General features: G+C 36.2%; 1 long non-coding RNA gene across 1 annotated transcript; it reads right to left on the reverse strand.

Annotated features, from left to right (window-relative positions):
• Positions 1 to 1458: 1458 nt before the first annotated feature.
• LOC130012483 (uncharacterized) lies at positions 1459 to 6438 on the reverse strand. Its single transcript, XR_008787916.1, has 7 exons — positions 6188 to 6438; positions 5228 to 5309; positions 4362 to 4448; positions 3827 to 3929; positions 2529 to 2624; positions 2032 to 2152; positions 1459 to 1619 (listed from the first exon to the last, which is right to left on the reverse strand). It is a non-coding gene; the product is annotated as an uncharacterized LOC130012483 (long non-coding RNA).
• Positions 6439 to 14364: the final 7926 nt, after the last annotated feature.

A 14364-nucleotide genomic window follows, 5' to 3' on the forward strand; every position in this document is an offset into this window, starting at 1 on the left:
ACCACTTGGCAATTATGTCACATGTGCCGTGTTTTCGGACCCTCCACCCCATCAGACGGACAGTTTTCCCCGATGCCAGACAAGCTTTACCCCTCTTACCCCCGTGAAGACGCTGTCAGTAATACCTGACAGGCTTGTCCTCTCTCAACAAATTTTAAACTGTTTGTAGCCTGTGTAAATGTGATGAATCAATTTATTATTCTTAAGAAAGTAGGCCAACACGACACTGTGGATTTAATTTTTGCATGCATCGCGTTTAACGTCCCACCACAGCTCCGAGTATTAAGATAATTTGAGAAGGGTTGGAAATGTTGTTTGATAGCAATGATATAGGCCTATATATAATCGAATATAAATATAGATAATTGCCAAATATCAAAATCAATGAAGGTGTACGTGAAGCTATATTTTATCAGAGGCTCTCTTCCTACTGTAGTCTTTGCGTGTGTAGACATATGTTACGGTCCAGGCGATTCCAGTCTTTCGCACGTCGTTTCCGACTGAGAGTGTCAAAAAAATGAGACCAGCTCCCTTGTAGAGTTCACGCCCGAAACACATTTATATAACAATGTCATACATTACCATGTATCACAATATAATGCCCGATATCCATCTTGTCCTTTTCACATAATTATATTTATAACATTCCTGTTAGGCCGATGAATTGACACAAATCAGTTAGCGAAACAAGCGACATCAAACAGCCGGCGGCCATGACACTTTGGCGCGGTCAAGGCTATAACGTCGTCATTGTTAGTAACGCTCGCATTGATTGGTCGACAACTGACGTCATCGGAATCCCCTTATAAATAGAAGCAGACGACAAGGAAATCCTCAGTGGACACTCGGTGCACTCGGGAAAGCTCCTTACGTAATTGGCAGCAATCCAGCTATTTTAAATTGGATATGGATCACCAAAAATGGGTAAGGAATTAATATCCTAGCTTTGGCTGTGGTAATTTATCCATAACTGGTCTCCTATTTAAAGACTCATAGGTTGGTTTAACCTTGACTGGCTTGATCCAAGATAGGCCTAGTTGTGGTTCACCCATTCCCCCAAGGCCAAGTCTTACCAATTCCTTATGTCACCAAATCTCCGATTTAATCCCGTCATATCCACCGGCCTGACAGGGCAAATGTATTTATTTACCTAATTCCTGTTTCCATACCTGGGAATTTATCCAAAGGGTTGGCGTCTCACCCAAATTATCTCCCCTTAATGCGATGTATCCCAATTATAAATTGATCCAAATAAAGATGTTTATTTTTATCTACACCCGAGTTTGTTAGTTCTTTCGATTGAAGTGCTAGGCTGGAACGAACCCCTAAAAAGTCTCTAATAAATGTTGAGACGTTACATTGGTGTCAGAAGTGGGATTCAAATTAAATTGATTTCATTGAAACTTATTCCAGTGTCTAGTGGATCGGAAGTTCTAATAAACACAAACTCCAAATAAATAAATAAATTAGGTTCCTTTATTAATATTAATAATAGTAATAGATTCTAAATACATCTATAAAAATGGCCACCAAAGCCTTGTCCCCAGAGTTCGAAATTATCCCAGACACTGATCCGGATATGCCCTCGGTAGAATCAGTTGATGGTGATGTCTCAGGAACTGAAATAGAAAATCAGAATATGGGTGACGATGGAATTCTTAAAGAAATTAGCCGACAATTTAATCAATTCTTCCTGGAAAATGCTCAGGTTCAAAATGATTTTTTAGACAATTTAAAGGAATTAAAGGAGGATGTTAGATTACTAAATGACCATGTTAATAAATTGGATGAAAAAGTAAATGATCCAAATCCTGCCACATTTTACTCAAATGGAAATGGAGATGCTCAAAACAGAAGCACACCAAGCCATAATCAAAATTCTAATCATACCTCAATCCAAGCACATGTTCCCACCAGTCCTAGAATTAATAACCCCCTTAGGATCAAACCACAATCATATGATGGAAGTGAAGATTTTGAGGAATATATCTCCCAATTTGATATAATAGCTACGAAGAAAAATCCCTTTACCTAGCCAGTAGTTTGTCTGGAAACGCCAGGACAATCTTGTCAGAATTAAATACTATCCAGAGAACGGATTTCCATACCCTCACAACCCTCCTAAGTATTCGTTTTGGATCAACGGAAAAATCTGAAATATATAGAGCAAAATTACAAACTCGTATTAGAGGAAGAAACGAATCCTTATCTGAGCTGGCTCAATCCATTCGCAAACTAACGAGACAGGCCTACCCCCTGGCAGATGCATCTCTCACCAATATTTTAGCCTTAGAACATTTTATAGACTCCATACCAGACTCAGAAATGAGATTACGAATTAGGGAACTAAGACCCAAGGATATCAATGAGGCTGAGATACATTCTATTAGACTCGAAGTCCACAGACTGGCAGATAAACAAAGAGGACGTTCAGTTCATTCTGTAGATCTAAATCATAATATAAACCAGGTCGGAGCTGGAGCTGTAAAATCTGATGATATGGGTCAAAGCAAAATTGATATACTTACCTTGAATGGTTCAATCACATCATTGGATAAAACTACCAAACACTTGATAAATACCCTAAATAAGGGACAACCATTGCAGCAATCATCACGTAGCTCCTGGAATAAAAATCTCAATTACAGTCGGAGTCATTGGCCAAATAACCAACAACATACAAACTCTAATAATAATTATGGCGGGTATCAATATAACTCCAATAGGAGAACAGATAGGCCTCAGCATATGGCAAACACAAGAAATGGATGGTCTCGTCCACCATATAATTGGAATCAACCTAATCATCAAAACCCTGATGAGGAGTCACAATCCAAACCAAGGGAGACAACCTATAATCCCCATTTACAGAGGAAAAGGGATCTCCAAAACCAGGAAAACTAAATGTTGCTGAACTCGAGGGTCAGAATTCAGCAGAAATTGAAAATAACAAAGGGCCCAATAATGTAACAATAAGTAATATTAATGATGATAAACATGGATTTTTTATTACTGCAAATATAATGGGGAAATTTATATCCTTACTTGTAGACACTGGAGCTAATGTGTCTATACTTAGTACGCAATTTATGAAAACATTAGGGGCTTTGGATGAATTAAATATAAAGCCTGTTAATTTTAACCTGGTAACTGCCACTGGCGAAAAGAAACCGTTCCATGGTAAATGCTGGATCGATATAACCCTTGGTACTCATAGGATAAAACATGAGTTTTTAATAGCTGATATTACACAGCAAGGAATTATTGGCATTGACCTACTTACTTCCAATTCAATAAATATATTTCTCGACAGGAATTGCCTGAATATTAAAGGAGATGATCTACCATGCTATAGATTTCAAAGTTCTATGGAGCAAACTTGCAGTAGGATTTGCATGAATGAGGATATTACTATACCCGCTAATAGTGAGACTTTTGTCTTTGGGATCTTAATGGATCCGATACCTAGAAGTGGTGGCGCAATTGTCGAACCTACTGAGAATTTTCTGGAAAAGACAGAACTGTTAATGGCAAAAAGTGTTGTTAACCCTAGCTCGGGGTCTGTGCCCGTACGTTTAATGAACGCTACCAACACAGAAATAAGAGTCCGAAAAAACACAATTATTGCCCGTATTGACACAGTTCAGCTGGTCTCAGAAATGAAAAGTAATATTCCCATTAATGAAATAGACACTAATCAATCTCCTGCATTGGATTCAGACATCCTTCCTGATTATTTGATGGAAGTTTATAATAATTCAATAGATGAATTAACTGAGAACGAGCAACGTTCATTCAAATCCCTTTTGTTAAAATACAAACATACCTTTTCCAAAGATTCATCTGATATAGGCATCACCAATGAAGCTGAGCATTGGATTAATACTGGTTGTGCTCCACCAATTCGTCAGCATCCTCGTCGCGTCCCCCTGGCAAGCAGAAAAGAGGTTGAATTGGAAATAGAAAGCATGGCACAGAAAAATATAATAGAAAAATCTGATAGTCCTTGGTGTTCTCCTGTCGTTTTAGTTAAAAAGAAAGACAATACACTACGGTTCTGTATTGATTACAGACGTCTAAATGATGTCACCATAAAAGATAGTCATCCATTACCTCGGATTGACACTACTCTTGATGCCTTGTCTGGTTTCTCTTGGTTCTCAACGATTGACTTGAGATCGGGATATTGGCAAGTCAAGATTGCCGAACAAGATAGGCCCAAAACTGCTTTTTCTGTACCCAGATGTGGACTGTGGCAGTTCAAAAACATGGCATTCAGATTGTGCAACGCGCCGGCCACGTTCGAAAGACTGATGGAGAAGGTCTTAGCTAACTTATCATGGGAAATATGTATGGTGTACCTGGATGATATCATTATCTTTGCAAAATCCTTTGACGAGCACTTATCCAATTTAGAAAAAGTCTTCCAGAGGCTCCAACAAGCAAACCTGAAAATGAATCCAAAGAAATGTTTTATGTTTAAAAAACAAGTATCATTCTTGGGTCATATAATTAATCAGGATGGAATTACCACTGAATCATCTAAAACAGACGCAGTACGCAATTGGCCTATTCCTCAAAATGTTAAAGAGGTCAGACAATTCCTTGGGCTATGCTCATACTATAGGAAATTTGTCAATAAGTTTGCAGATATCGCTAAACCCCTTCATAAACTAACAGAGATAAGAACAAAATTCCAATGGTCCGATGAATGCCAATCTGCCTTCGATAATCTCAAAGAAGCTTTAACCAGTCCGCCTATACTTGCATTCCCTAAATTAGAAGGGCATTTTATTTTGGACACTGACGCATCCAATAATGGTTTAGGTGCTGTGCTCTCACAAACACAAGATGGTGTAGAAAGAGTGATAAGTTACTATAGTAAAGCTTTTAGTAGAACGGAGAGGAAATATTGTGTAACCAGAAGAGAATTACTAGCAATTATAAGTTCAGTGAAACAATTCCACCATTATCTCTATGGTCAACCGTTTACAGTCAGAAGTGACCACGGTGCATTAACATGGCTTATAAATTTTAAAAATCCTGAAGGACAACTTGCTAGATGGTTTGAGTTCCTGTCTTCCTACCAATTCACCATTCAGTACAGGGCAGGACGAGTACACAATAATGCAGATGCACTATCTCGACGACCATGCATAGTTGACTGTCTCCACTGTACCAAAGCGGAACAGAGATACGAGCATAGTATTATCGAAGATCCACGTACCTCCAATGAAAACCTTAATGTTTTGGCTTGCACAAGTGCTCCAATAGACCAATTAAACAAAAATCCATTATCTTCCTCTTCCCTTCCAGAAAATATAAATAAAGAAATAAATATATATGACGACAAATTAATAATCAACCTACAGTTGGGAGACCCTACACTCCATGAAATAATCCAGTGGGTTAAGCATAATGATAAACCTTCGTGGCCAAACATATCGGACAGAGATCAGCGCACCAAATACTATTGGATGCGGTTCGAATCCCTTTTTTAATTGATCACGATCGGTTATGCTATATCTGGGATAAGGGGAAAGGCCAAGATCCAGCCATCTTAATTATTCTCCCTCATATCCTGAGAAATTCTGCATGGTCCCAACTTCATGAACACAGAACAGGGGGTCATTTAGGCTATAAAAAAACATTATCTAAGATCAAAAACCGATACTTTTGGTATCAAATGCATAATGACATAAGGAAATGGTGTGAGACTTGTGATATTTGTGCCTCTCGCAAATCCCCTGCCAAGGTAGCCAAAGGCCCTTTAAAAACCTACAACGTGGGTTTACCTATGGAAAGATGGGCTATAGATGTCCTGGGTCCATTACCGGAAACAAAGCATGGAAATAAATACCTACTAGTGGCAGCCGATTATTCTCTAAATGGGTTGAGGCTATGCCAATACCTGATCAAAGAGCTATAACAATAGCCCAAACCTTTATTGACCGAATTGTAACAATTTTTGGTACCCCCATGCAAATCCATTCCGATCAAGGACCAAGCTTTGAGTCTGAGGTGTTCCAAGAAATGTGTAAAATTTTAGATATTGAGAAAACTCGAACCACCCCCTATAGACCCCAATCCGATGGAATGGTTGAGAGGGCCAATCGTACCATAAGTGCCATGTTGTCAGCATTTGTAAATATTAATAAAAATGATTGGGATGATCACATATACTTACTCATGTCAGCGTATCGTTCTGCAGAACACGAATCACTGGGCGTTTCTCCATGTGAAATGGTCTTCGGCCGCAACATCCGTCTTCCAGTAGATCTCATTCTCGGATCAGTGGAACCTACAAATTTAAAAATAAAGTCAGACTATGCTTTTGACTTACAAAATAAAATAGAACGAATACATAGTTTTGCTAGAGGGCGTTTAAAACAAGCCACGGCAAACATGAAAGTTGATCACGATAGATCTATTCAATTAAATCCATACAATGCAGTCCTGTATGGTATTATAACCACAAATACAAAGGTGGAGGTTCAAAGTTAAGGTGTCCATGGGAGGGACCCTACCTGGTGACAAAATGTCTTAATAATGTAGTCTATAAAATACAAAAATCCCCAAAGACCCAACCTAAAGTGGTCCACCATAATCATCTGAAACCGTATACGGGAAATAATATACCCAATTGGTTAAAGATGTCATAAATTATCAACTCTTTATTTTTATTTTTTTTTATAGAACATACGGTATGGGTGTAAACTATGTATAAACGCAGAATTCGCCAAATATCAGTATGCGGAGAGGCACGTCACTTCATGTCATAGTAACTTTGGCTATCAGTGCACGCACTGTTTTGGACTGGCCGCGAGAGCGGACATAAAACATCCAAAATGTCCTGGAACTGCCAGGATGAAACTGATCAATAAAGCAACCATGACCTTCAATCAAAACGACGAGGATGAATATAAAGCTTTCTGTGGAAGGAGAAGGGCATTAATAATTACACGACAATCTTTACCTACAGATAAGCATCCACAAGCCCCGTTTCGAAAGCGTACGATACCAGAAAAACCATACAATAGGATGAAGCACCTGAAACTATCGATTGACCCGCCTGCCCCACCTATTCAGTCAAACAAAAATTATATTCATCCTAAAGTTAAATTACCAGTTCCTACAATACCAAAAATTACATTAAAGAAGATACCCGATACCGTACAGAAGACATCAGCTGCATCAGACAAGACATCGGTTCCTTTACAGAAAAAAACAATTTCGTCAGAAAAAACACCAGTGTTGTCAGAGAAATCACCAATTTCACCAGAGAAGACGAAGACACCAGTTTCCATAATCCAAGATCTACTTTTATCATCAATATCGTCATCGTCGTCATCATCATCCTCATCATCATCATTGTCATCCGTGTCGAAATCTAATAATAATTGTAACAATAATAGTAATACAATTAACCCAGCCATTCCTGGGGCTGTTGCCTTACACCCCCACAGTAGCGAACTCCAATCCCCCACGTACATCCCTACGAACAGAATAACCTTAAAACTGAAATCCTTTCAAACCGCCCAGGACAACCGTATTGCGTTAAATGTTGGAGGTACCCTATTTTACACAAGCAATTTCATTTTAAGCAAAGACCCATCCTGTATCCTGGCCAAGATGATAACCCCTGACTCCCCTTTTCAACCCTACAAACAAGACAACTATTATTACTATAGTTATTATTTTTTAGACCGTAGCCCTGATCATTTCCCCATTATCTTAGAGTATCTTCGAAATTTAAACTCCCCCATATCTTTTAAACATTTGTTACCTATCCAAGGTCTTAAACTCGCTGCCATAATCCAGGAAGCGAAATTCTATGAACTAGATGCCTTACTAGAAGTCACTAAAGAGAAAATGAGCGAATATTAATGTATTATACCTGTTATTAAAATCTTGTTATAAAATTATGTTAATTCCATATTATAATATTAATGCTCTTATCATTGTGAATTTTGTTATCATTATAATAATATAAACATATCTAATTCAAAATTGTAATTAACTTAAATGTAATTTTCAAGTGAGGATGTTAAACTTTAACATATATGAAATTGTATATACTATTTTTACTCAATATTATTACCCCGTATGTTAATATTAATGTTTATAATATAATATTATATTGAGCCACTCACCTGTATTAAAATAAAAATTAATCTTGTGGCAATAATATCCACGTTTACCACTGCAGAAGTGAGTTGTTCTTTCCTTATTTCCAGTCATCACATGGAAGATAACATTGGCAAAGTCAATCACGTCAGAGTCAGTGTGTGTTGGAGAACCGTTTTAGCGTTCGGGACGAACTTCTCTGAGGAAGGGGGCAATGTTACGGTCCAGGCGATTCCAGTCTTTCGCACGTCGTTTCTGACTGAGAGTGTCAAAAAAATGAGACCAGCTCCCTTGTAGAGTTCTTCCCGAAACACATTTATATAACAATGTCATACATTACCATGTATCACAATATAATGCCCGATATCCATCTTGTCCTTTTCACATAATTATATTTATAACATTCCCGTTAGGCCGATGAATTGACACAAATCAGTTAGCGAAACAAGCGACATCAAACAGCCGGCGGCCATGACACTTTGGCGCGGTCAAGGCTATAACGTCGTCATTGTTAGTAACGCTCGCATTGATTGGTCGACAACTGACGTCATCGGAATCCCCTTATAAATAGAAGCAGACGACAAGGAAATCCTCAGTGGACACTCGGTGCACTCGGGAAAGCTCCTTACGTAATTGGCAGCAATCCAGCTATTTTAAATTGGATATGGATCACCAAAAATGGGTAAGGAATTAATATCCTAGCTTTGTCTGTGGTAATTTATCCATAACTGGTCTCCTATTTAAAGACTCATAGGTTGGTTTAACCTTGACTGGCTTGATCCAAGATAGGCCTAGTTGTGGTTCACCCATTCCCCCAAGGCCAAGTCTTACCAATTCCTTATGTCACCAAATCTCCGATTTAATCCCGTCATATCCACCGGCCAGACAGGGCAAATGTATTTTTTTACCTAATTCCTGTTTCCATACCTGGGAATTTATCCAAAGGGTTGGCGTCTCACCCAAGTTATCTCCCCTTAATGTGATGTATCCCAATTATAAATTGATCCAAATAAAGATGTTTATTTTTATCTACACCCGAGTTTGTTAGTTCTTTCGATTGAAGTGCTAGGCTGGAACGAACCCCTAAAAAGTCTCTAATAAATGTTGAGACGCTACACATACATACTTTGCATTGTCGAGTTCACCCTAATATTAACTGGTTAGAATAGATCCCCTAAGCCCACCCTTCCTCATCTCTAATAAAGTCGACACTGTAGCATCCATATAATATAACTATGCATAAATCAAAGGCAAGGCCCAGCACCCACCCCCCCCCCCCCTCATACACTGCTTAATCTCCCACCCTTTTAATATCAATATACCCACAAAACGGAAATTCCTAAAGCCCGACCACATCCATACCAAAAGCACCCCTAATAAGGTTTGACAATGTAATAACAATTAACTGATGTTTTCTGGACAGTTATTTGTGTTTGCTAAATTATGACTTTTTGAAATTAATGCATAGGTATAATACAGGTTGTGTTCTAACAACTGGCTAAAATGTCCCTTGTTTGTCCATACCCCTATTTTCAAAAATATATATAGACTACTTGGTCTTTATTTTTTTTAACATTATTTATTAAAGATAATTGGATTATAGAGCAGGCAACCCCACTCTCCAAAAAAAAAAATACAGATATAAATATTACAATCAAAACATAATGAAATTACAATAATAAATCAAATACATAAATATACACATATATATATTACATACACTCACACACACATGTACACACTACATATACACTAATTCATTGATAATTAACATCAAACAACTGAGAAAAAATATGTATGCTGCACATGTCTGATATATAAAGAAATAGTTAAGATTTTTAATACATGTAGTTCAAAATATAAACATTAGAGTAGCTAAGTCTCTAACTCAATATCATCCAAAATCTTCAACATTGAAAACACGATTTATTTGTCAAATTAAATCAACATTCATGTTGTGATCTTACCGGAAAAAGATGGGCTTTTGATATCCAATATTTAAGAGAGAGAGAGAATTGGGGTTTAACGTCCACTCAACACAAACTAGGTCATTTTGGGACTAACATATGGTTTTTAATTTTATTTACATAATTCGCTTGCGCGTAGGGGTCTTCAGCAGTGGGAGGAAACCGGAGGACCCAGAGAAAACCCACGAGGTTGGACAGGCGACCGTACTCCTTGCCACGTACAACCGGGGATTCGAAACCACGCCAGTCGACTCAATGACAGACTTTATGATACAGCGCGCGCACGCTAACCATTCAGCCATCCACCCCCCCCCCCAATATTTAAGACAAAATAAACATTTAACCATTTGTACACGAATCGTGTACCATAACGCGCTTCAGACCCAGTTGTATCAAGAGACTCGAGGGACGAGGCTAGACACATTGCACCAAATCAAACGGCGTATGTAGACTGGAATAACCAGACGCTAGAAATTTGCACTCGCTTGAGACTGCTGGCTTATTTCGCCAAACATAGATGATTTGAAATTGGAGTAAAAATGGAAACTATTGAATGTAAATCAGTTTATATACATTCATACTAGGTCTCAAGTGTTAGCGATTTAGCTCCTTTAAATATTACTGTAATGACTTTAATTGACAAAAGTTCTGATTTTAATGAAAATGAATATGGAAAAAAACAGTATGTACAAGCTCTGTTGATAAGATATGAATTTATAGACTTGAATCAGCATACAATAGGTATGTAAAAACTTATATACAAAGTCATTTTAAAATTTAATAAAACATGTTGATTTTGATTTTATAATTATACTAAATCATTCATGGACTAAAGTGTACAAAATATGCATAATGAATTTGTTATGGTTAATATATGTTATAGCGAGTTCAATGATAGGTTCAATATTAACAAAGATTACTTGAATTGTAAAACTGTTCAAAATTTAAACTCGACTAATGATACAGATTTAAAACATTAGTTTTACATAAGATAAAACAAAATTATAATCCGATGGAATAACTTGATTTTAAAAATATCAGAAATTAAGAGAAAAAAAAAAATCACTAAACTTCAGCCGATCATAAGGGACAGACACAAAAAAAACCCTGATGTAAGAGTTATAAACTATGTGAGAATGTACGTTCAACTGAGGATAAAATCCATGCTCCCATATATTGCTTTAATTTTAGTAATGCCAGGTTAAAGGTGTACAAAGAATTGGGGATAGAAAATCATTTTAAAGAAAAGGAAAAAATAATAATACTTTTAAAACAAATATTTGTTGATGTAATAATGAAAATATATATATTTATTTTTTTTTATTGAGAATGTATTGATTATTATCTTTGTAACAATATATAGTTTTTACATTCAACATTCTTCTTCATCATCATAATCATCCATAGCCATCTCTGTGGGTGTAGGTGTGGAATTTTGACAGTCTTTACATCCACATAGATCTGTACAGGAAAGAGCAGTAACTTTACAGGAACATCTTTTTGATTCACCTTTGAAGCTTCTTCCTTTGTTCCTAAAGAAAATAGGAAATATGATAGAAAAAACATAATTGTATGTCACATGTGTGAATTTTTTTTTTGAGCAATGCAATCTAAAATTGCTTATTTAAATAACATTTCCGCCTGTAGGATCAATAATCTTTGCAGATCTTTTTACGGCTTAGACTAATTGCCTTTGATTTTTCTGTAAATTTAGGCTTTTCCAAACTATGCTCCCACAAGATGGCAGGTTTTGTTTTAGACCAATCACCGACAGAATATAAATTTGACAAAGTTCCATGGAACCTGACTAAAATGATTCTAATAAGAATGTAATTTTAAATATTATGTGCTGTACTCCATATTTCTAATATTACTTTATTGAAAATGATACTTCATAACCCTTGACATTGTAATTAATGACTAATGTAATTTGTTAGTTATGTTTCATAAAAATGTTTTGCCCTTCACCAGTTTAGGCTTCAGTTTTGTTTGAAAACTTGCCCACCACTGGTTTGCGTGATACCATGTATTGTGAACAAGTACTTTATATATATTTTTAACAACAACCCACGTGAACACTCACAGCCTAGAAAAAATTTAAATACTAAGACTAAGAAAATAATAATAATAAAATAACTAATAATAACATTAAACATACATACCTTCGAACACATCTCGATACGTGATTGCAATGTTTTTTTTCTTCTCCATCCAAAGTCTGCCACTGTTTTGAATATTCCACACAATGCCTTCAGGTGTTGCCGTTAAAAACCAGTAACTTGCAGGGCTGTGTTGCATTCTGATGAATAAGGCACTTCATTTTTCTGGTCAGAATGCCAGAAAAATGTGTCCTTGTTGACTATGTACGCCATGATTGAAGGATCGGAGCTAAAAGTTTTCTTTATTTTGATTGGCCAAAATGGCACTCGGCAACAAACTTCGCGTGTATTCCTACGTGTGTAATGTTTATTTTTTAGGTGATTAGGTTAAAAAGAATTCCATTTTTAAAAAATAATTATTAAATACTGGCACATGCCGAATGTGTGGAGATCATGGTTTTTAAATTAGTAAAAAGAGACGTGTAATTTAAATAATTAAAATCTCCCACAGAGGTTGTTGCAACGAACTTGAACGATAAATTGCTTCGGTCTTTCGCCTAAAGAGACTGCAAAGTTTTGTGTTTCTGGATCAAAGATATTTCTCAAAGACAATGATTGAAAGTTGAGTAAATTCTTAACTTAAGTCTGAGAATAGTTAGTGAACGCAGGACCTGAAGGAATTCCCTTTAAGATGTGATTATCCAGGTCTACTTATCTATCACGAATGGAACCTGCCTAAAATAAAAAAAATTTGAGGGTCAAAGATTACTATTTTTTGAATGCATAACACAAATTTTATTTCAAAACTTGTGGAAGTATTCAAAGAATTAACCCCAAATCACAAAATCTTGTTTGAATGTAAATAATCAACAAAAATATTAAAAGATGTGTCAAAATGTTGCATATAACCGCTACTTTCTATCTAATAATAACGAAATTTATATTGTGCAACAATTCATCCCACTTGGGGATGCTCTAGGCCCATGAAAGTGTTTCCATGGGTTAGTTATAGTGCCTAAACAGCCAGGTTTTCACAGTTGATTTGAAGATAGACAATGCTTCACATTTTCGAATGGAAGGTGGTATCAAATTCCTTAGAATTGATGCATTATACTGAAAAGTCTTTGAACCAAATTTCTTCATCTTATAAACCGGTACATCTAACAATCATTTATTCTCTGATCTCAGTGACCTGTTTCGTTGGTAGTGTGTCAAGAGATTCTGAAGATATCTTGGTGCTGTTTTATTTAATGTTTTGTATGTCAGAGTTAAAATTTTAAAGTTATTTCTCTCACGCACTTGAAGCCAGTGAAGATTATTAAAGATGGGAGGGATGTATGATTTTCATCTAGCTTTAATCACAATTCGTACAGCACGATTTTGGAGTGATTATCGATATCTCTTTTTAGCATGTACAAATAGAATTTACAAGAAAACTGATCGTTTTATTTTTGCGTTTCCATAGATACCAGACAGACCACAGCCTATAGCCAAAAAATGTCGTACTTTTTTTTGACTGACAATTAGCATATTGCTCATACAAATATGGTGAAAATCCAGGCAGACATAACTGAGAAATTTTGACGTTTGTTTTCATCAGCACCCTTTATTATCATGCTTAGGGGCCAGGTTTGGAACATAGTTCGTAAATGAAATTGGTATTTTTTTGGTCATTAATATGTAGTTTATCACCCCAAATAAGAAAACATTTCATATCTTATCAACAAAAATTAAAGTGCAAGCTTTAAAATGTGCATTTATGACTGCTCAACGCCCTAAACAACAAAAGCTTAAATTTATTTAAAGTATCTATGGTAATATGACTTTGAAGTAGCTAGGGTAATGTAGCTTTAAAAGCATTAGGTTATATAGCTATAAAGGAGCTTTGTTAATATAGCTTTAACAGGGCTAAGGTAATATAGCTTTAACAGGGCTAAGGTAATATAGCTTTAACAGGGCTAAGGTAATATAACTTTAACATGGCTAAGGTAATATAGCTTTAAAGTAGCTAGGGTAATATAGCTTTAACAGGGCTAAGGTAATATAGCTTTAAAGGGGCTATAAGTAGCCATGGGGAATATAGCTTTAACGTATCTATGGTAATATAGCTTTAACGTATCTATGGTAATATAGCTTTAAAGTATCTAAGGTAATATAGCTTTAACAGGGCT

This window comes from Patella vulgata, chromosome 1 (genome assembly GCF_932274485.2).
Source record: "Patella vulgata chromosome 1, xgPatVulg1.2, whole genome shotgun sequence".
Taxonomy (NCBI): Eukaryota; Metazoa; Mollusca; class Gastropoda; family Patellidae; genus Patella; species Patella vulgata.